Raw genomic sequence first — 21,217 nt, 5'->3', positions numbered from 1 at the left:
TCGACCCTCTAACGGTCACCCAATGTCCAGGTAACAAAATAAGTTATTCGTGTCTAAATGCGAAAAGCTTGTCATCTTCTTAATGGATGGGTCTCCCTAATAAATCACTCTATTGAAATGACTAACGTGGAACACAGTGTCCATTAAAGAATATTAAAAGGTTTGGACGGTTACACAGGATATTCGGTTTCCGGGCCGGAATTCAAATCGCGCGCCTCCCTCACACAAGTCTCAGGTGATTCCCCCTGACGCAGCTCTCTCGATCACGCGGCGTCACAGTTCAGATCCTCACTGCAGTGAGTATATCAGATCCCACAATATCGAGCCATAATTACGAAGAGGGAATCAGGTGCGCAGTACAAATGCGCTTTAACCGTGTAAAACACCAAATACTTCTAATAAATATTTTAAAAAATATCAGTTCGTACCTCACATAAAACGAAGAGAGTCTACATCAAAGACACTGATCGGATGACGCTGTATAGGGAAATAATCGCTGTTTATTCTAAGAATCATGTGAAACACAGAAAAGGCCAACACCCTGTAAGCAAAATGTCCAAATCTTTAATGTCAAAACAGGTGAAGTATAGAACCATTGCTACGCAACGACTAGGAAATCACATTCCGGCGGGAGCCAACGCGCACAACAATATGACATCTACTGCTAGGTAACGGATCAGTAAACAAACCTAAAACAATACAGGACAATAGAATATTATATTTTCAGTGAGCTCCACCCCGAGGCTGTATAACGAGAAGTTGCAAGGGGGCAGTTAGTTGTTGTCAAGAATTGGGTAGAGTTCTGGAGGTGGCAGTGGAAGGTGATTGAGAGGAAATGGCAAGAAAGGAAGTAGGCTGTGAAAAGATTATCGATCTCTCAGCCGCTTCGTTCGATAACAATCAACGGGGAAATCCGTGATTTTCATGATCCCTTTAGCTTTCGCACGCGAACAACGGAAGTTCACTGTGAGATGAGTGGTCAGTCAGGCTCCTCGGCAGCCCTTTGCCCCGCAGAAATCGCCTACGTAGTCTAATAGGAGGTCGAACGAAAGTCTTTGCGGAAGTGACCCAGAATACAGACATATCCACCGTCGCTCTCCCTGATATAAATAATAATTACCGTATCCAGTCCTCAGCGATACAGCCAATGACACCAAATTAAATTCGTGCAGGGGCTACTACAGTCTCTATCAGACACTTCTGTCAACTTCGTCTCAGTGCAGACGTAGCTTATGTATGAATTCATCTGCTTTCCGATCCCAGTGGTCGCACGGTCTAAGGCATGAACGCTGGGATCGTGGGTTCGAATCCCACTAGAGACATGGATGCCTGAGTGCGTTTATTCTGTATCTGTGTTGTTCTGAGTGTAGGTAGAGGCCTTGCGACGGGCTGATCCCCCGTCCAAGGTGTCCTATAGACTGTGTATAGATTAAAAAACTAAAAAAGCGGCCAAGGTCAGAAATGGCTTAGACAGACAGACAGACAGACAGACAGTGAATGAAGTCGAATGTCGCAATGTGCGGTAACGGATCTTGTTTGACTAATCGCAGGCTTAGGGTTAAGAAATTTAAGGCGATAAATAACCAATCAAATCGAATCCAACATAAAGCATGGATGTCTGTTGGTGTTGTACTGTGTGTACGTAGCGGCCTTGAGAGGGGCTGATCCCCCGTCCAAGGTATACTACCGACTGTGTATAGATTAAGAAACTGAAATAGAGGACAAGGTCCAACAAAGTACTGTAGAGCCATGGATGGAGAGATAGGTAGATGGATAATTATTTAAACCTTCTTAATTAATACTCTCATCAACATGACGATATAATTAACTGCGTATTTCATTCCAGAATAATTCAACAAATTATACGGGGGATCTTCACGGACACCGAGAGTACCAGAACTTCCCTGTGATTGTGTTCTCACCTCCAAGCTTTTATCAAGGTACGAAGCCTATTTTGGTACTTAATTTACGTGGGCCATATAGCCACTACGTTAATTAGTGCACATAATTATTTAGCGCCGGTCAGGGTAGCCGAGCGGTATAGGGCATGTACTGTCTTCGCTCGCTTGGAAACTGGGATTGTGAGTTCGAATCCCACTCAGGGCATGGATGTTTAGTTTGTGTGTGTGCGTTTTTCTGTGTTTGTGTACAGGTAGAGGCCTTGCGACGAGCTGATCACCCGCCCATGGAGTCCTACCAAATGTGTAAGATCTAGAAAAACCGAAGTGAACGGAGAAGTTCATGGAGGTAGGCCTAGGCCCACTGGGGCTGTAGTGCCAAGGAAAAACAAATTATTTAGCAGGCCGGTCACGGTAGCCGAGAGGTCTATGGCATGCACTGTCTTCGCTTGCTCGGAAGCCGGGATCGTGAGTTCGAATCCCACTCAGGGCATGGATGCTTGTGTGCATTTTTCTGTGTTTGTGTACAGATAGAGGCCTTGCGGCGAGCTGATCATCCGCCCAAGGAGTCCTACCGTATGTCTATGATCTAGTAAAACCGAAGTGAAACGGAGTTTCATGGAGGTAGGCCTAGGCTCAAATGAGGGCTGTGGAGCCAATGAACAAAAAAAAATTTAGCAGAGAGTGCTCTCTTTCTACCCGTCCACTTGTTTCCGTCTCTAATGCAGCATGAACTTTTATTTTAAAATGCCATTATAATCACATTTAAGTTCCTAAAATGTCATTAAAATCACATTTTATTTACTGTTTCGACAAGTTTCGGCCCTATAAGGCCATCCTCAAGCAACCGTTAATCGACTGAAGCTACTGAACCGTATCACTTCGTCTGTCTTCGTGGTTTGAGAACGTATGCCTACGCTTTGTTCCTTTTGTATGTAGCTCTCCATAGCCGGGAGCGTATCCCTTGTATTCTCTTGTACCTTGATGGATTAGGCCCTGTGGCCTGTTGCCATTCAGAATTACTTCTCGAACTGTCTTATAGACAGTTGGCAGGACTCCTTGAACGGGGGATCAGTCCGTCACAAGGCCGCTACCTACACAGGAAAATACAAACCTAGATAAACACAGACACACATCCATGCCTAGAGTGGGATTCGAACCCACGGTCACAGTGTATAATCGGACGAAAAAATTTCGTGTTTTAAACCGAGCGTCCACTTTAAGCAGCTAGTACAAATAGTTAAGGTGTGTAATTTTCGAGCAAATTCCTAGAGACGCATAAGTAACACACAGTTTAATTCGATAAACAGCATTCGAAACATAAAAATGCAACCTACTCTTTACATTACAGTTAATGAGGAATCTCACTGTAAGAGTTGATGCAAGGAAACTTTTGAGATCAAAGGTAAAAGGTTAATTTGTCCCTGTGTTTAACTAATTAAGCACTACGCCATGAAGGCGTATGGAGGAGTGGATGTATAGACCCATATTTTCTTGACATCGGCACTAGATGGAATGGTCAGCTTCACGCCCCTGCCTCTTTACTTCCGGGGAAAGAGCCTCCGGTACCCATTGGATAGGAGGTTGGGTGCACCCCAGAGCCGGTCTGAACGTCATGGAGAAGAGAAAATTCTTGATCCTACCGGGACTCGAACTCCGACCCCTCTGTCGTCCAGCCCGTAGCCAGTCTCTATACCGACTGAGCTATCCAGGCTCTCGACAAATCAAAATGTTCTTATAAATATTATATTTTTTGACATTATCCATCGTCTTGTCTCTGTCTAAAAACCGTCCTGTTTATTTTTCAAAACACAACGTTTCGGAGACTGGATTCTGTCTCCGTCGTCAGGTGTTCTTGACTAAAAATAAACTTTCTCCTCGTTCTATGGTAAACGGTCTAATCCATTGTGACATTGTATGCTGCTGTCAGTAGCGCTAAATGACAGGATAATTGATCAATGACGAATTGGGAAGATTTTAGAAGGAAGTTGTTATAATGATGGACGTCCTATCCGGGCACTTGCCTGAAGGGACTGAAGAAAACCACAAATGAGCCAGGACAGCCGGTGATGCTACCGGAATTTGAAGCGAGAACCACTCGCATGCAAGTCTGGATTGTTGTCAACAGACAATCATCTTCGGTCTAAAATGTTTGTACCCGATTATTGTGAATGGAATTGAAGATGAACTAATGACCCTTAAGGATATGGATATAAAGATTACATAAAAGGATTTAGCGCAGTAAACGCACTGTTTATTACCTTCGCTCTAAGCCGTGTTTTCGCAGCAGGAGCAAGTTGCAAAGAAAGTTTTTATTTGTTCCTATCGTATCACACATACCTGCACATTCATAACAATACTACAGCAGAGCTTTCAATCTTAAATCACACCTGACATTCTTTCAGGTAACATAAAAGAGCATTCAAAGTTGTCTGCAAACCATTCTTCGACACTAAAACCTACAATGTTATCTGTTGTTTTGTATGAGTGTAAGACTTCGTGTCTTGCACTAAGAGAAGAACATAAATTGAGGCTACTGGTGTTTGAGAACAAAATGGTGAGGGAAAAGGGGGGAGAGGAAATGATGGCTGGAGACAGTTAACAATATAATAAGCTTCACAATTTGTATCCTTCACGTAATATTAATAGACTTGCGAGTACTAACTGAAGGAGTTGAGTGATACGTAGCAGAGAACTATAAGAAAAATCATGCAATATCACTCAAGAATTTTGGGAGAACTGAATAAATTTAGCGTAGATGGGTACTTACTCACTCGTGGAGCTGAGCCCATCTGGAGGAGCCGCCAATTCTGCAGCTACTCAAGAATTTTCCAGCATTTTACGGAACTCGAAGGTTCATTAGCGTGTTCACAAGAGCCCTTCACTGGTTTCTATTATGAGCCAGATCAAAACAATCCATGCGATCCCATTCTGTCGCTCTAAGGTCCAATTTAATATTGTTCGCCCACCTACGCCTTGGTCTTCCCAGTGGTCTCTTTTCTTCTGGCTTTCCCACCAATATCCTATGTGCATTCCTCGTCTCCCCATTCGTGCTACATGCCCTGCCCACCTCATCCTCCTTAACTTGATCATTCTAATTATACTTGGAGAAGAGTACAAGTTACGAAGCTCCCCATTATGCAGGTTGGGTACGTAACATTAAAATTGCCTTAGGTAGGCCGCACACCGGCATGCGTCAAGTCATGTAACAGTCAAGACACGATGTCTTCACAGTTGAAACGAATGAGATTATGAAAACCGCCGCACACCGGTCTGAGTCATGACGTCAGCATCATGCTGCAGACATGAGTACTCGAGGAACAGCACCAGTGTACGTTATCGGCATGACGTCATGTCATCAACAAGAGAAGATGTGATGAGACGTAGACACGTGCTACTTCGGTGTGCGGACTGGAGTCTCAATCACGAATGAAGCAAGACTGCGTCTTTTGTCTCATGTCTTGATGGTTGTCTTGACGCAGCTGGTGTGCGACCGCCCTTAGAGAAACAGGCCATGAAGGTTAAATCAGACTGGTTTCACTCAAGAGACGAAAGAACCTGCAATCTCATGGTAGGCTTTTGTGTACGCTAGCGGAAGTACGTTAAGTCTCAGGCCGCGCCATAGCTCAAGCGGTTAGTCGCTAGCTTCCTACTGCGGCGGCCCGGGTTCGATCCGGGGTCTGGTCAAGTGGGATTTGTGGTGGACAAAGTGGCGCTGGGGCAGGTTTTCTCTGAGTACTTCGGTTTCCCCTTCCAATCTTCATTCCACCAATTGCTCCACAATCACCCTCACCTATCATCTGGTGCTGGTACAATAGGCCAGAAGTAGCCGCAGTACAAGGGACTTAGTCCCACCGCACTAGCAATAAAAAATAATACGTTAAGTCTCACAAAGAAGCGCGTCAAATACATTTCATACTCTCTCAAACAGGTCGGAAGAGCCCAAAACATCATGATAACTTTCTTTTATCGGCCTTTTCCAGTGACTGAATAAATACGTCTCTTGTTCTTATTATTCATCTACTACTACTACTACTACTACTACTACTATTACTACTACTACTACTATTACTAGCACGGATCAGGCTCTCGGGCTGTTCTCATTCAGAATTAATTAATTTTGAAATTTATATCTTATACACAGTCGGTACACTCCTTGGATAGGTGATCAGCTCGTCGCAAGGCCGCTACCTACACAGGTCAACACGAACACCGAATGAACACAAACATCTATGCCTAGAATGGGATTCAAACCCATGATACCAGTATTTGAGCAGGTGCAGACATTTCATGCCTTAGACAGCGCGGCCATTGTGATCGGCAAATAAATTTAGTAAAAATAAAATCTTGTCTTGTTTTCATGATACAGATACAATAGCAAGCAGGCGGAGATAAGAACTAAATCGGCACTGAAATGGACATGCGGTGTTTCACCAAGGATGACGTTGGCTTAAAAGAGGTTCAGAAACAGATGTGATAGTCTGCACGGTACTATAGCTAGGATTGCTACAAACAGGAACCTATTGGCTGCTTAACTAAATACCAGATAGACCTGAAAGGATTCTGACGATGGTGTATACTGTACTTCTTTTGGCTCATTTTGGACTTCACCCATCGTCCGGTATATATAAGACAAAAGACCAAGACGTTTCGGAGACTGGATCTGTCTCCGTCTTCAGGTGGGTAGGGAAGGATAAACCTACTCAGTTGGGCCCGTTAGAAAGAGCTAGCCTCAATCACTGGACCAGTCGATTGAACGTCGTGGTCTTTTGTCTTTTACATACCAGACGATGGATGAAGTCCAAAAGAAGTATAAATACCAGTTGCCCTAGGAAGACATTACTGAATTAGTTACAATGATGATGCTGTGAAGAGAGGAAAGTTTATTCATAAATGCTGAGTAGTAATGAAAGGAAGTGAATGGAACTGGTGACGGTGACCTCAGGAGCAAAGGTTACTAACCTCGTTACACTTCAACGACCTCGACTACTCATGTCAGCAATAAAAATGTACGTCCACTAGGAATGAATGTCTTGCCACAACCAGTGAAACCCAAGTACCAATCACTTGAATTTATTTCAACCGGTTTATAATTAAAGATTAAATTGTTTAAATTAATTCAGTGGCCCGCTGAAATTTCAATATCATTAAAAAACCAACAATATATATATATATTCTACAGGGAATATCCAAAGATAATTTACTACGCCGCCATTTTGTCAGCATAAATCACTGCTTCTGGGTAAAGGTAATGAGTCCTACCAACCAATTAAAATTCAGATGAATTAATAAAATCATATTTCCTATATGTAGTAGAATAAATGAAAGGTCACCAAATTCTCTCCAAGATAATATTATGTTCTAAAAATCTTATAAAAATATTTATTGCTTAATGTTACCATAGCAAAACCGAAAGTAGAGGTATCTAATTAAAAGAAAAGTTCACAGCCGATCTTTACAATTTGCAGCGGACGATTCTGATTGGCTATCCAATTTCAGGTCGTAATTCGAACAGACAAGTTTCTAACCGAATTGCCCATTTCACATTAACATTTAAAAACCTGTTATTTACATTGTAACCGTACAAAATTTATCAATACTACAGGCATGCAAGCTGAATATTCAACAGGATAGTATAATAATTACCATTTATAGCTACGGTTTCGACAAGTAAGCTCTCCGTTGAAAAGTATTATCTTTTTCGAATGTGACGCCGTGTAGTCTGGTAGGAAACATTTGCAAACTTCTACCAGACTACACGGCGTCACCTCCCAAAAACAGTACTCTTCATAGCCATCGATGTGACTTTCCACTGACCCACTCTTAGGAACTATAGCCCTCAAAGGACACTGAGACCACTGTTCCACTAAACACGCGCGCTATGAATTTGAACAGTTCAGGGAAGTCAACTTCACGGAAGAAGGGTAACAGTGAGAGAGCAGAGGTAGCATTTCCCTTGTAAGATCCATGCTCTAATGATAATTTCGACTTATTTCAAGTTTAGTTTTGTATTTAGTTGCGTGGTAGAAGTTAAAGTTGAATAAAACCGTCTTCTGGGATGTGACACCGTGTATATATATTGTGTTAACCGACGTTTCGGAGGAATGTATCGCCTCCATATTCAGGATAGAAGAAAAAATAAAATCCACGAGAGGAGAACCAGCGTGAGCAGGTGCTGTCAACCTCAGATGGAGAAGATACGTTTCTCCGAAACGTCAGATAACACAAGATCTACACGGTGCCACATCCCAGAAGACGGCTTTCTTCATAGTCACCGCCGTGAAAACCACAAATCTTACTAAATTAAATTTGTCCCTGTGCTTAACTAATTAAGCTCTATGCCATGAAGACTCATGGGCGAATGGAAGTACAGCTGCACCATTCTTCACCTCGGTACTACGTAAAGGTCAATAGTCAACTTCACGCCTCGACCACTTTACCCCCGGCGAGTCATCGGTACTCCTTGGATAGGAGACTGGCTAGTCTCCAGAGCCGGTCTGGATGTTGTGGAGCAGAGAAAAATCTCTTTCCCCTGCCGGGTATCGAACCCCGGCCGTCCAGGCTGTAGCCCGTCGCTATACCGACTGTTGCATGGGAATGGTATAATGGACAAACCGACAACATTGCAACAAACTTTGCCATGTTTAGACTTTTTTTTATTGCTAGTGGGGTGGGACTAAGTCCCTTGTACTGCGGCCACTTCTGGCCCATTGTACCTGCCCCAGATAATAGATGAGGGTGATTGTGGAGCAATCCTGCACCAACGCCACTTTGTCCACCACAAATCCCACTTGACCACACCCGGGAACGAACCCGGGCCGCCGCGGTGGGAAGCCAGCGACTAACCGCTTGAGCTATGGCGCGGCCTATGTTTAGACTAACTATACGCGGAAGGGGGAAAGCGAAAGGTGCGGATGATTAGGCCTGTTGACGCTGCTGACCATCGTTTACTGTCGATTATGCAGCACCCTACTTTACATCGCATATCTCGGATATGACATTCATGTTCACTTCACGTCACAGCTGCTGCTCACACACATTGACTGATACCTTACGCCATTATAAAGATGTCGACTTTAACCCTTTCGCTGCGTTACTTCCTAGGCATTTCCTAAAACAAGATAAAAATATGAATAAACCAATAATATTGCATTTCCATAGCCCGGTGTATGAAATCGCGGCCGATCACAGCGGCCGCGCGGTCTAAGGCATGAACCGCCTTCGGTTCATGCCGTGGGATCGTGGGTTCGAATCCCACTCGGGGCATGGATGTCTGTGTGTGTTTATTCTGTGTTTGTGTTGTTCTGTGTGTAGGTAGCGGCCTTGCGACAGACTGATCCCCCGTCCAAGGAGTCCGACCGACTGTGTATGGATTAAGAAACTGAAAGAGAAGCCAAGGTCCACAAGGGCTGTAGATAGACAGACAGACAGACAGACAGACAGATAGATAGATAGTGAGTGAAGTCGAATGTCGCACTGTGCAGTAACGGATGCTCGTTTGATTGATCGCAGAAATAGTGTTAAGAAATTTAAGGCGATAAATAACCAGGCTTCGCATATGTAAGCTTTCTGCAGAAGCGTCATGTCTGCAATGCTGCAGAACAAGAATTGTAAACTTTTCTGACCCACTTTGCCTAAAGACCAGACTCTGCGACCCACTGAGAGAAACAATGGCCAATTAAAAGTAAATGAAGGATAAAGTCGTCCCTGGGCTTAAATACGAACCATGCCACGAAGACGTGCTGCGAAGTGGAGGTATAACTCCACGCACAATAAACCTTAGGAGGCGATGAAAATGAATGATCAGCTTCGCTCCTAGGTCATATTCCCGCGTGGAAAGAGATGCCAGTACTCACTAGATAGGAGGCTGAGTGAACCACAGAGAAGAGGATGCTGAGGACAAAATTTGGGCCGAAGAGAGATGAAGTGACGGGAGATTAGAAAAAAACTGCATAATGAGGAGCTTCATAACTTGTACTTTTCTCCAAGTATAATTAAAATGATCAAGTCAAGGAGGATGAGATTGGCAGGGCATGTAGTACGAATGGGGGAGAGGAGGAATGCATATAGGATATTGGTGAGAAAGCCTGAAGGAGAAAAGACCATTAGTAAGACCAAGACGTAGGTAGGTTGATAATATTAAAATGGATCTTAGAGAGATAGGATGGGGTGGTATGGACTGTATCAATCTGGCCCAGGATAGAGACAAGTGGAGGGCTCTTGTGAACACGGTAATGAACCTCCGGGTTCCATAAAATGCTGGGAAGTTCTTAAGTAGCTGCAGAATTGGCGGCTTCTGCAGAAGGGCTCAGCTCCATAAAGTTAGTTAGTTAGTTAGTTAGTTAGTGGACCACAGAGACGGGCTGGATCCTGTGAAGAGAATAATCTCTAACCCCAGCCATAAATTGAACACAAAATCCTTAGTTGTCCAGCCTGTTGCTGGACATTTCATTTACATTATAAATGGTACTACTTCCTGTTGAGTTCATAACGGATGTTTGCATTTGTTAATGTTTTTTATGACGGTGTCAGTAGCTCAGACTGAGAATCCTTACGAGACTGTCCCTAACATACTGGATCTTGGTTTGTTTAGAATCAATATAACCTCTATTTTATATGAAGCTCAAATCCAACTTCATCGATTCTCTCAAAAACAGCTCACAATATATGTAATCTTTAAATAATATTCGTAAAATGGATTTCTTGTTTAAATTGATGGCAATTATTAAAAACTTGTTTCGATATAATGAACATTTAATCAAAAACAAGGAAAAATAAGGAAACACTGCTTAACAAAAAGTGTAGATGGTGGGGCTATGAGCATACTGCTAAGAAGACAATGAAGCATAGGCCCATCATATTGTCTTCATCGGAATTTACCAGAAGCGAACAAGACATGAGGAGTACGGTCTCCCGCGTGGGAACAAGAGACTCCAGCGCTATACAGGAACATACGAGTATTGCCTCCATTTTCAGGGTCGAAGAGTTGGGCCTTCGAAGAATATGCTGACTAAGCAAACATATAGGCAGTGTGTGCATGGCGCCACAGCTCTGTAGTCAAAGTGGCGAGAACTTCAAGTATCCTGAAATCTTAACCATTTCAGATTTTCCGTTAAAACTTTAACGGGCATTACGCTAGCAATTTATGACTGTCTATAGCAACTTCTGTGCCGGTCACGGTGGCCGCGCGGTCTAAGGCATGAATAGTCATCGCCTGCTGGAAAGCTGGGATAGTGGGTTCGAATACCACTGAAGGCATGGATGTCTGTGTGTGTGTTGTCCTGTGTGCAGGTATCGGCCTTGTGACGGGCTGATCCCCCGTCCAAGGAGTCCTACCGTCAGTGTAAAAAAGATCACGAAACTGTAGAAATCGCCACGCCTCAACGAAGGGCTGTAGACCATTCATGAATGAATGAACAGTAACATGGCAAGGGATTTTCTTTCGCTTCCACAGCGCCTAGACCGACTTGAATTTCAGACTCAACGAGCTCCTTATCCAATGGGGATAGGTTAGAAACGCATGGAGGTATACCTCCAATCACCCACATCTTTTCTTGGTGTGATTCTTCATTCAGAACAGGGGTATTTTTTACCTTTACCATCGTCCATTAGATGTGCAAAACAGCAAATATGTCTGTCTCGTCTGGAAGATGTTTACTCTGTTGGAGTACATAATTTCTCTCGTTATGCCATGCACATAATGCAAGGAACACCTTGGAGAACATGAGTGGACCTTTGTAGATACATTGTCCTTCCCCTTGTGAAGAACAGACTTACAGAATCTCTTCATACTTACTCACGGAGCTGAGCCCTTCTTTAGGAGCGGCCAATTCTGCAGTTACTCAAGAATTTATCAGCATTTTATAGAACCCGAAGGTTCATTACCGTGTTCACAAGAGCGCTCCAATGGTCCCTATCCTGAGCCACATCAATTCAAACAAATCCATACCATCCCATCCTATCTCTCTAAGATTGTTTGTTTGTTTGTTTTTCTGTTTCTATCCCTGTAACAGGCCGTGGAGGCCCATAGGGTTGTGAGATGCTGAGGTTCGCACATTTTCTAGACAATCAGCTCATAGATAGCTGTAAGGTTGTCAGTCTTATGCGCCGGCCGCCCTTTACCTCCAAGAATATTCCAAGAATATTCCTGGTACTTATTTCTGTTCGAAGATCCATTTTAATATTGTCCACCCATCTACACCATGTCAGTGGATCCCTTATCACGCCCTCCAGGTATGGAGGGAAGCTATGAATATATTGAAAAGCAGTCGCGGACAACCGACAAGCTTGGGGGGTTGGGCGTTGGGCTAACAACTCCTCACCGTAAAAAAATAATCGTGTTACGAAAATCAACACAAAGCCTCGGACCTGGACGGAACTTCTTCATAAGAATCATAAATTTATACACAATGATAAAGTTGTTCGAGCGACTTGCGGAAAGTGGTAAGTCAGTAAGTCCTTGGGGAAGGAGGCAGTCTTATTGACAAGAGTGGACGTGCTGTAAAACCAGTTCACATCATGACAGGTATCATGCTTACAGCTTACTGTGCCCGCTAATTGGGTCCGTGCTCCACACGTGTCCACTGAACTTCATTAATCTATTATTACATTACAGCATCCACCACTGCGTAGGAAAAGGGTAATAAGACCAATTTTGCTTTATTCTTTTTTTCTTGCTGCACGTTAGTCTCTAACTTGTCCCCTTCGTAATCTGTCCGTACTTATTTATGCCTTAAGTGATTTCCTCCCTCCCTCACTTATCCCGTTTTTATTTTTCTCTCGCCTTCTGGTCTGCTCCAATTCAGAATCAACTTCAGAAATCTCAACCTTGGGGCACGCGGTAGCGTAGTTGGTAGAGGCACTATGCTACAAGCCAGAAGGTCGCGGGTTCAAGTCCTGATGAGATCACTAGATTTTTTCAATTGCCCTAATCCTTCTAGCCGCACTGTGGCCCTGGGATCGACTCATTCTCTAACAGAAATGAGTACCAGGAATCTTCCTAGGGGTAAAGGGCGGCCGGCGCGTAAGGCTGACATACTTGCCGCCATCTTTGAGCCGACTGTCTAGAGAAAATGTGGGAACCTCAATGTCTCACAACCCTACGGGCCTCCACGGCCTGTTACAGGGATAGCTTTACTTTACTTTTTTACTTAATCACAAACCTTAAAGACAATTGGTACAACTCCTTGGAGTGAGGATCGGTTCCATTGTCTCAGACCGCACGGCCACTGTTTTCAACCTTCTCCGTTCTTTCTTTATGAATTTCTTTTTCTTCTCTTTTGTCTTTCCTTCCTTCCCTCATCTCTGTATCAATAGCTTCCTGCCATCGATATTGTGACATGCAGACCCGCTTCTAGGCAACACCCGAAATTAGCGCACTCAACAATAGAAAAGGTTACATTTCAGCATCCTGTTGCATTGGGGCATCATTTTAATTTGTAAAGTATTCAGTCTGTAATGCAGCAAAGCCAATTCTTTCTTAAAAGAAACTAATATATATTTAATTCACTAAAAAGTGTTTGTTAAATATTTTAAAATATCATTAACTATATACATTCGTTGTTCTTAAGTTTCGGCCGTATATGGGTCACACAAGTATAGAAAAGGCCGCGCCATAGCTCAAGCGGTTAGTCGCTGGCTTTCCACCGCGGCGGCCCGGGTTCCATCACGGGTCTGGTCACGTGGGAATTGTGGTGGACAAAGTGGCGCTGGGGCGGGTTTTCTCTGAGTACTTCGGTTTCCCCTGCCAATCTTCATTCGACCAAATTCTCCATCATCAGAATCACCCGGGGCAGGCTACAACAGGCCAATCAGTGGCCGCCGTGCCGAGTGAACCCAGCTGGACTCCACCCTCCCCCACTAAGCGAATTAAAAAAAAGAAGTATAGAAAAACTCAAGATCTAGATATAGAGGGATGGTTTAGGGACGGAATCATACTAATATGTATGTACTGCACATTGCAGTGGAACGGCCGCTAAAGGAGCAAGGCTGAAAATATCCTACCAAGCAAATCAACAACAACAATGACAACATGCCTGAGGGGTACTAAAGACAAAGTGTACTAATAAGTGTTGCCTGATGATGGTCCATGCACGGCCTAAACATGTAGCAGCAAGAACAACGAATGTATACATTTCTCGTCCTCCTCAGCCTCCTTCATGTCACGGCCCTTACGATATTTGCAGTTGCGAGTGTGCATTCCGCCATGAAATAACCTTCCAATAAGCCAACAATCATCTATGACTCTTTATTATAGAATGATCATGTCTGGGTGGGGCACGGGGTAGCGTAGTTGGTTGAGGCGCTATGCTAAAATCCGGAAGGTCGCGGGATCGAATCCCGATGAGGTCAGTTTTTTCTTTCAATTTACCTAATCCTTCTAGCTGCATTATGGCCCTTGAGTCGATTCAGCCTCTAACAGAAATGAGTACCAGGAATATACTTGGGGGTGAAGGGAGGCCGGCGCGTAAGGCTGACAACCTCACCGTCATCTGTGAGCCGATTGTCTAAAAAATGTGGGAACCTCAACATCGTACAACCCTAAGGGCCTCTACGGCCTGTTACAGGGATACCTTTACTTTTAGTTTTACATGTCTGGGAGAGTGAATCACTTTCAAAATCTGGATTTCAATAATAAAGTGGAGTATTCAAGTGCGATTAAGTCTCATCCGCCTCTGAATCACGTACGCGGAAGTAACAGGAAAGCTCCTTTAATTAAATTAATATGGAATACTTCATATAGCTTTATTCTGTTGAACCGACATCGCCGAGAGGCGGTAAATTGGCGTGATACGGAATTCGTGTTGATGATAGCAGCAGTAAGTATGTAAATGTAAAAATGTTTCATGTTCCATGCCGATACTGTGCTTGGCAAAACCATTAAACCTTATGTACCTGCCCTGAATGAAATTCACTTCCTACTGTGACTGAGTCATTCTGGAGTCTCTCTTCGAGTTATTTATTTACTGGTCTTGTTTTCGAAAATAATTTGTATCTCATTTACTTTTAACACATTAACTTGCCCCAAAACGTGAAAGAATGTTAACAAGTGTAGGTTATTTCCTTGCAGTTTATCGGTTATCTTCCATAGAACAAGAGACGAACATGGAACTACGCAACTCCTATTCAATTCTTACTCAACAACAAAGATTAAATTAGATTAATTTTACAATTAAGAAGAGAAGACGTTCAAGAAGTTCCTCTGGTTATTCAATTAAAAACTCCGTGGGCTGTAGTCCGCAAGCGAACTATACCGACGATACCGACCGCCTCTGTGGTCTAGTGGTCAGAGTTCCTAGCTACAGTTCCAAAGGTTCCGGGTTCGATTCCCGGCGCTACTATATTTTCTGATAAGTAGTGGATCTGGAATGGGGTCCACTCAGCCTCATGAGGATAATTGAGGAGCTATTTCAAGGAAATAGAGGCTCCGGTCTAGAAAACCGAGATTAACGGCCGTGGGGATCCGTTGCGCTGACCACGCAACGCTTTGTATCTGCTAAAGTTGGCACTAACTTCGTCGACAATCGGCGGTGGCTTGGTCGGTTTTTTTTTCCTTGGCACTACAGCCCCAGTGGGCCTAGGCCTACCTCCATGAACTTTTCCGTTCACTTCGGCGCTCGGTCGGTTATTCAATTAAAAAACAAATATTACCCTCTGCTTAATAGAATATTAAGTAACTAATTCCATGTGCACAGTATTCCTTGAAACGATAGTTATTCACCTGGTAAAAAAATTCTACCCTATATGGTAACTAAAGATCCATCGCCAAGTTCACAAAATCCCACTCTTGGGTTCTATGCTAAGACAGTTCAATCAAGTTAAAACAGATTTACCTCCTTCAATAACCATTTTAATATCACGCAAACATGTTATGTCTAAACATATTTCGTTTAAAAAAGTAGTGTAAACATTAAAATATTAAAAACTGTACACGCGTGAGACCTTGCACCAGAAAACTACTCGCTCTATCGACTGGGCCCAATTGCGTAGGTTTCACCTGAAGATGGAGACAGAATCCAGGGTCCGAAACGTTGTGATTTTAAGTAAAAACATGGTAGTGTTTTAGATACAAACAGAACGATGGATAATGACCAGAAGCATAATATTTGTATTAATGTACCATCGTCACAAAGGTTTAGGTCTTATTAACGCAGTGTAAGATTGCATGGGAAAACATGAAATATATTTCCGTTGAACGCCGAAACAAGGCTGACGTATATTTAATACGATAACTTACAAAAAGCCGGAATCGCTCAGTCGATTTAGCGACGGGCTACTATGGACTGGTCGGTCGACGAGCCGTGGTTCGATTCGTAGCATGGGGCAAGAGATTTTTCGCTTCTCCACGGCGTAAAGACGGGCTTTGGGGTCCATCCTGTCTCCTAGCCACTGCGCATGCTTTCTTTGGAGGCAGAACGACCAGGAGACGAAGCTGTACGCAGCACTAAAGCTGTTTAATGAAGCGGTATCCGAGAGAAGGGCATAAAATCATAAAATCCAAAGGATGGAGCCATGACGACTATTACACTGGCCTCCCTTCGCTTGTAACTGTGAAACATCTGCATTATCACAAGCATTTTATTAGGCTATATACTCGTATTTACACTCATGGACCGAATGTAACATATCCTAGAGCAAGTTGTTACGTGGCTTCTTACTGCTGAATATCCACAGAAACTGAGTGAGTGTCAAAATTGCACGTCTCTGCAAACTAAATTGGGCAATTGAGTATCTAATTACGTCTCTAAATCTGTTCGAACTAACAAACATCTAAAGCAATAAAGGAGAAAGAATCATTTTATTTTCATTGTAGTATTATAAAAGAACCGATCACAGTGGCCGAGCGGTCTAAGGCATGAACTGTCTTCTCCCGCTCGAACACTGGAATCGTGGGTTTGAATCCCACTCAAGGCATGGATGTCTGTGTTAGGTAGCGGCCTTGCGACAGGTTGATCCCCCGTCCAAGGAGTCCTACCGTCTTAGATTAAGAAACTGAAGTGAAACGAAGCGTTTCACGGATGCCCTATGCTCCAAGCGGGAGCAACAGGAATAGAAGAAGAATAATTAGAAGAGAAACATATCTAGTAAGACTTATTCCAATTTATGGCCCATCGAAGGCCAGTAACCGAAGAGGCCTAGAAAGTACGTCTGTACACCTGTAACCTTTCTGAAGACTTGTATATTTTGAGATATAACGTCGTGTATTCCCTTGAAAGTAAACCGATGTTTCGGAGGAATACGTCATCTCCATCTTCAGAGATGAAGAGTAAGCCAAGCAAGAAACCAGCCATAAAGCAGGCAGCAAGTAGAGTCGACCATTGCTGTGGGTCTCACGTGTTAAGCTGTTTCATGTCTCCTACGGCCTACCTAATGGAAGACCCTCAGAGATGTTATGAAATTTACACTTTACTGTTGTCAACACGTTAGCAGTCACGTGTGTTTCAGTGATGTGAAGTACTGCGCAATTGAATTTAATGTGAATCCACATTCCTACTCCATCTTGTTAATTACATGTATATGTTTGAATTTCTTAATCTGAGTTTCAGTACATCTTTAATCATTTAGCTACTACACGTATATTACGATTTCGATGAAGAAAGCAATCATATCCAGGCTGAACGATGTGCACTTTTTCTAGTTACTTATTAAATGATCAGAACGAATTACAGGTATTCATTTCTTCAGCCATGAGAGAAGTTCAAAGAATAATCAAATCTACCCCTGTAGAAGGTAAACGTACATGCATATGTTACATTATCAAACATGTGAATGTTTTCTGAGTTACGAATATGTTACATAACTAACTAACTAACTAACTAACTAACTAACTTCATAGATCCCTTCTTGAGAAGCAGCCGGTAACGCAGCTACTCAAGAACTTCCCAACATTTTACGGAACCCAAAGGTTCATTATCGCATTCACAAGAGCCATCCACTGGTCCCTATTCTGAGCCAGATCATTCCAATCCATACTATCCCATTCTATCTCTCTAAGATCTATTTTAATATTGTCCACCCACCTACGCCTTGGTCTTCCCATTGGTCTCTTTCCTTCTGGCTTTTCCATCAATATCCTATATGTATTCCTCTTCTCCCCCATTCGTGCTATATGCCCTGCCCACCTCATCCTCGTTCTGCATATCATACTTTACTAAATTTCAAATTTGAAGTTACTAACAGTATATTTCGCTTAGGTTACTCTATTGCTCTATTAGTAAAACTAATGATGTAGTATTTAAGTTTCAACATTCTTGGCAAGCCTCCTCTATTTATCATACGCCCCGAGGGGCACATGCTGTCAACATCACTTCTACGTACAGTATAATGTTTCATTTTATTTAAGTTGTAAACATTATTCTAAGGGAAAATATGTAACCAGTAATCTTCAGTCCCAGGGCAGTCATGTGGGATTTGTGGTGGATAAAGTGGCACTCGGGCATGTTTATGTTCGAGTTCCTAGATTTCCCCTTTCCAGTTATTGGATCAATGCGCCATTCCCCCATTTACTGTCCGGGGATAGTACTATGGTCCCACTTGCAGCCTAGGCACTCGATCTCACTCCACCGCAAGAATTAAGAAATCTTGCTCGTATGACTAAGAATTAAGACGAAATTCGGCCAAACGACGATTTCAGATATTAATAACTAGCAAAGAGTCCATTGATGATTGGACAGAAAACTGATGTGCTACAGCACTGTACGCACAGGCACGCGGTACCGTAGTTGGTTGAGGCACTACGCTACAAGCCACAGCACTGTACGCACAGGCACGCGGTAGCGTAGTTGGTAGAGGCACTACGCTACAAGCCACAGCACTGTACGCACAGGCACGCGGTACCGTAGTTGGTTGAGGCACTACGCTACAAGCCGAAAGATGGCGCTTTCGATTCCCGATGAATTCATTGAATTTTTCAATTTACCTAATCCTTCCAGCCGCACTATGGCCCTGGGGTCGAGAGAGCTTCAAACATAAATGAATACCAGGAATCTTCCTGTGGGGTAAAGGGCAGCCGGCCGGAGCGCGTAAGGCTGACAATCTCACAGCCATCTGTGAGCCGATTGTCTACAAACGTAGCTCACCTCTATATCCAGCTCCTCAGACAGACGCATCAAGTGAAACTGTCAGTACTACCAATATCTGAGTTGACGCATCAAGTGAAACTGTCAGTACTACCAATATCTGAGTTAACCAAGTTTCATTCTTGTAGTGGTGAGACGTATTACGAGGGCCCTATGAATAAAATTCAGATTTCAGAAATTAAAGTTAAATCGAAGAATGCTGTCTTCTGGGATGTGGGCCGTGTAGATCTTGTGTGTTTCGGAGGAACGTATCGCCTCCATCTTCAGAGTAGAAAAATCCGGGAGCGAGGAACCAGCGTGAGCAGGTGGCACAGCCAGTTACATTAAAGAAATATCAATTCAATGAAGAGAGAGGATGCATAATTATACGAACCAGCAGTAAAACTATGAAAATGCGGTCAGGATAGACAGCCCTCGGGACAAGAATCAAACACGAAACAAAAGAGCACCAACCACGCACTGCCACGTTCGGTGTGTATATGCGTGCAGTAACATAAGCCACTACTGTATTTCTGTCTGAAACCAATGACAAACAGTTAATAACAGCAGTGACCGGTGAGTACATCCGAAGTGGACGTACAAGTATCATATATGGAATGCAGCCAACTTGCTGAGCAATGGAACCAGTTATCACGGAAGGCTAGTGAATTAAAATTTATGTGCGATGAAGAACATGTGATGTTTAATTCGCGTAAGAAACACAACCATGTTCAAGACCCGTCTACAAGTAGTCTATATGTCTATCTCTTCCAATTTCATTTCTTTCTTCTTGTGATCGCGACCTTAAAATAATTTAAAGATTTCTTAGCTTGAAAGATCAATGTTTATTACACTGCAGAGAAACTGGCTAGCAATGAACCTAACTCATTACAAATACAAATATTCGTATGCTTGGGATGGAAATATATTAACCGTTTAAAGCACTATGTATAGGCCTACCACCTACTTTAACATTTTGTGCATAGGCTGTAACTATAGGTTTCGTATAATTCTTAGAATTATTAAACGGCATTAACAAGTAGGTCTTTGTAACGGAGATGCAATGTGTTTTCTCGAAGGCAGAACTGAATTTTAAAATATTGTGTCATATAAATCCATTGTTAGGCAACGCCCGCGACATACACGCGGCCAACATTACTGGAGCAGTGATTTCTTTGTGTCCGTGGTGACGTCATACAACAGTAGGTAGCGGTCACGTGATATGTTTTCGGTAAGTCCGTGCCGAGACCATTGCTAGGCAGCATCCAACGGACTGGCTGGGTAGTGGTCACGAGACATGTGTTTTCTGTGCATGGTCCGTGCAAAGTGGTTACAAGAAGAGTGGGGCAGTAAAGTAGCTGTAGTAGTAGACGGAGTGCAGTTGAGATCCGAGGCTCCAGAGTGACTGAACAAGAAATGGCAAGAAGACTTTCATAGTAATTTGAAGTGCTAGTTTCTGTGTTGAGTTGCGTTGCCAGGAGACGACTAGTGGGAACCGAAAACGTTAGTGCGTGTGCAACGGTGAACTGTAAATTGTGTAAACAAGCGACAGTGCTGCATTAACTGTAATTAAGAGATTGTAACCGAAGTGCCAATAAATCCAATCATTCGATCTAGAACACGTTATTTCGTCACGCGTACCCGCCGACACGTGACAATATTATTTAGATTGTAGGATTTGGGTTCTCACAGCGTTGATCTTCATGGATATAACGCCGTGGAAAATAAACCGGAGCCGGAGGTCGAAATATCGAAGAGTATGCCTTTCAATAAAGCCACATAGGACTCTAGTTTCAACCTGCTTCGTGCTGGTTTCTTGCTTCGCCTAGTCTTCGTCCCTAAATATTGAGGCAACATATTCCTCTGAAACCTCACTTCATTTTCAAATGACCACACGCACGCGGTAACGTAGTTTCTTGAGGCAATATGCTACAAGCCAGAAGATCGCAGCTTCGATTCCCGATGAGGTCATTGGATTTTTAATTTGACCTAATCCTTCCAGCCGCACTGTGGTCCTGAGGTCGACTCAGCCTCTAAGAGAAATTATTACCAGGAATCTTCCTGGGGGTAAGGGCAGCCGGTGTTAAGGCTGATAACCTTACCGCCATCTATGAGCCGATTGTCTAGCAAATGTGGGAACCTCAACATCTCACAATCCTATGGGCCTCCACGGCCTGTTACAGGGATACCTTTACCTTTACACAGTCTTATACCCCCAAAGACAGAACTTTTTTATTAGACTAACTTCAGGATTCAAAGGGT

At 43.3% G+C, this 21,217-nt stretch overlaps 1 protein-coding gene across 1 annotated transcript in view; it reads left to right on the top strand.

Annotated features, from left to right (window-relative positions):
• The first annotated feature begins 1,878 nt into the window (after window positions 1-1,878).
• LOC111872289 overlaps window positions 1,879-21,217 on the top strand; it is a 35,555-nt gene continuing 16,216 nt past the window's right edge. Inside the window, exon 1 of the mRNA XM_023866008.2 lies at window positions 1,879-1,940. The gene's annotated coding sequence lies outside the window, so the exon portion shown is untranslated. The remainder of the gene's footprint in view (window positions 1,941-21,217) is intronic.

The sequence above is a fragment of the Cryptotermes secundus genome, unplaced genomic scaffold (genome assembly GCF_002891405.2).
Source record: "Cryptotermes secundus unplaced genomic scaffold, Csec_1.0 scaffold44, whole genome shotgun sequence".
Lineage (NCBI taxonomy): Eukaryota > Metazoa > Arthropoda > Insecta > Blattodea > Kalotermitidae > Cryptotermes > Cryptotermes secundus.
The sequence above is the reverse complement of the archived record's forward strand: the minus strand, read 5'-3'. Positions and strand labels throughout refer to the sequence as shown.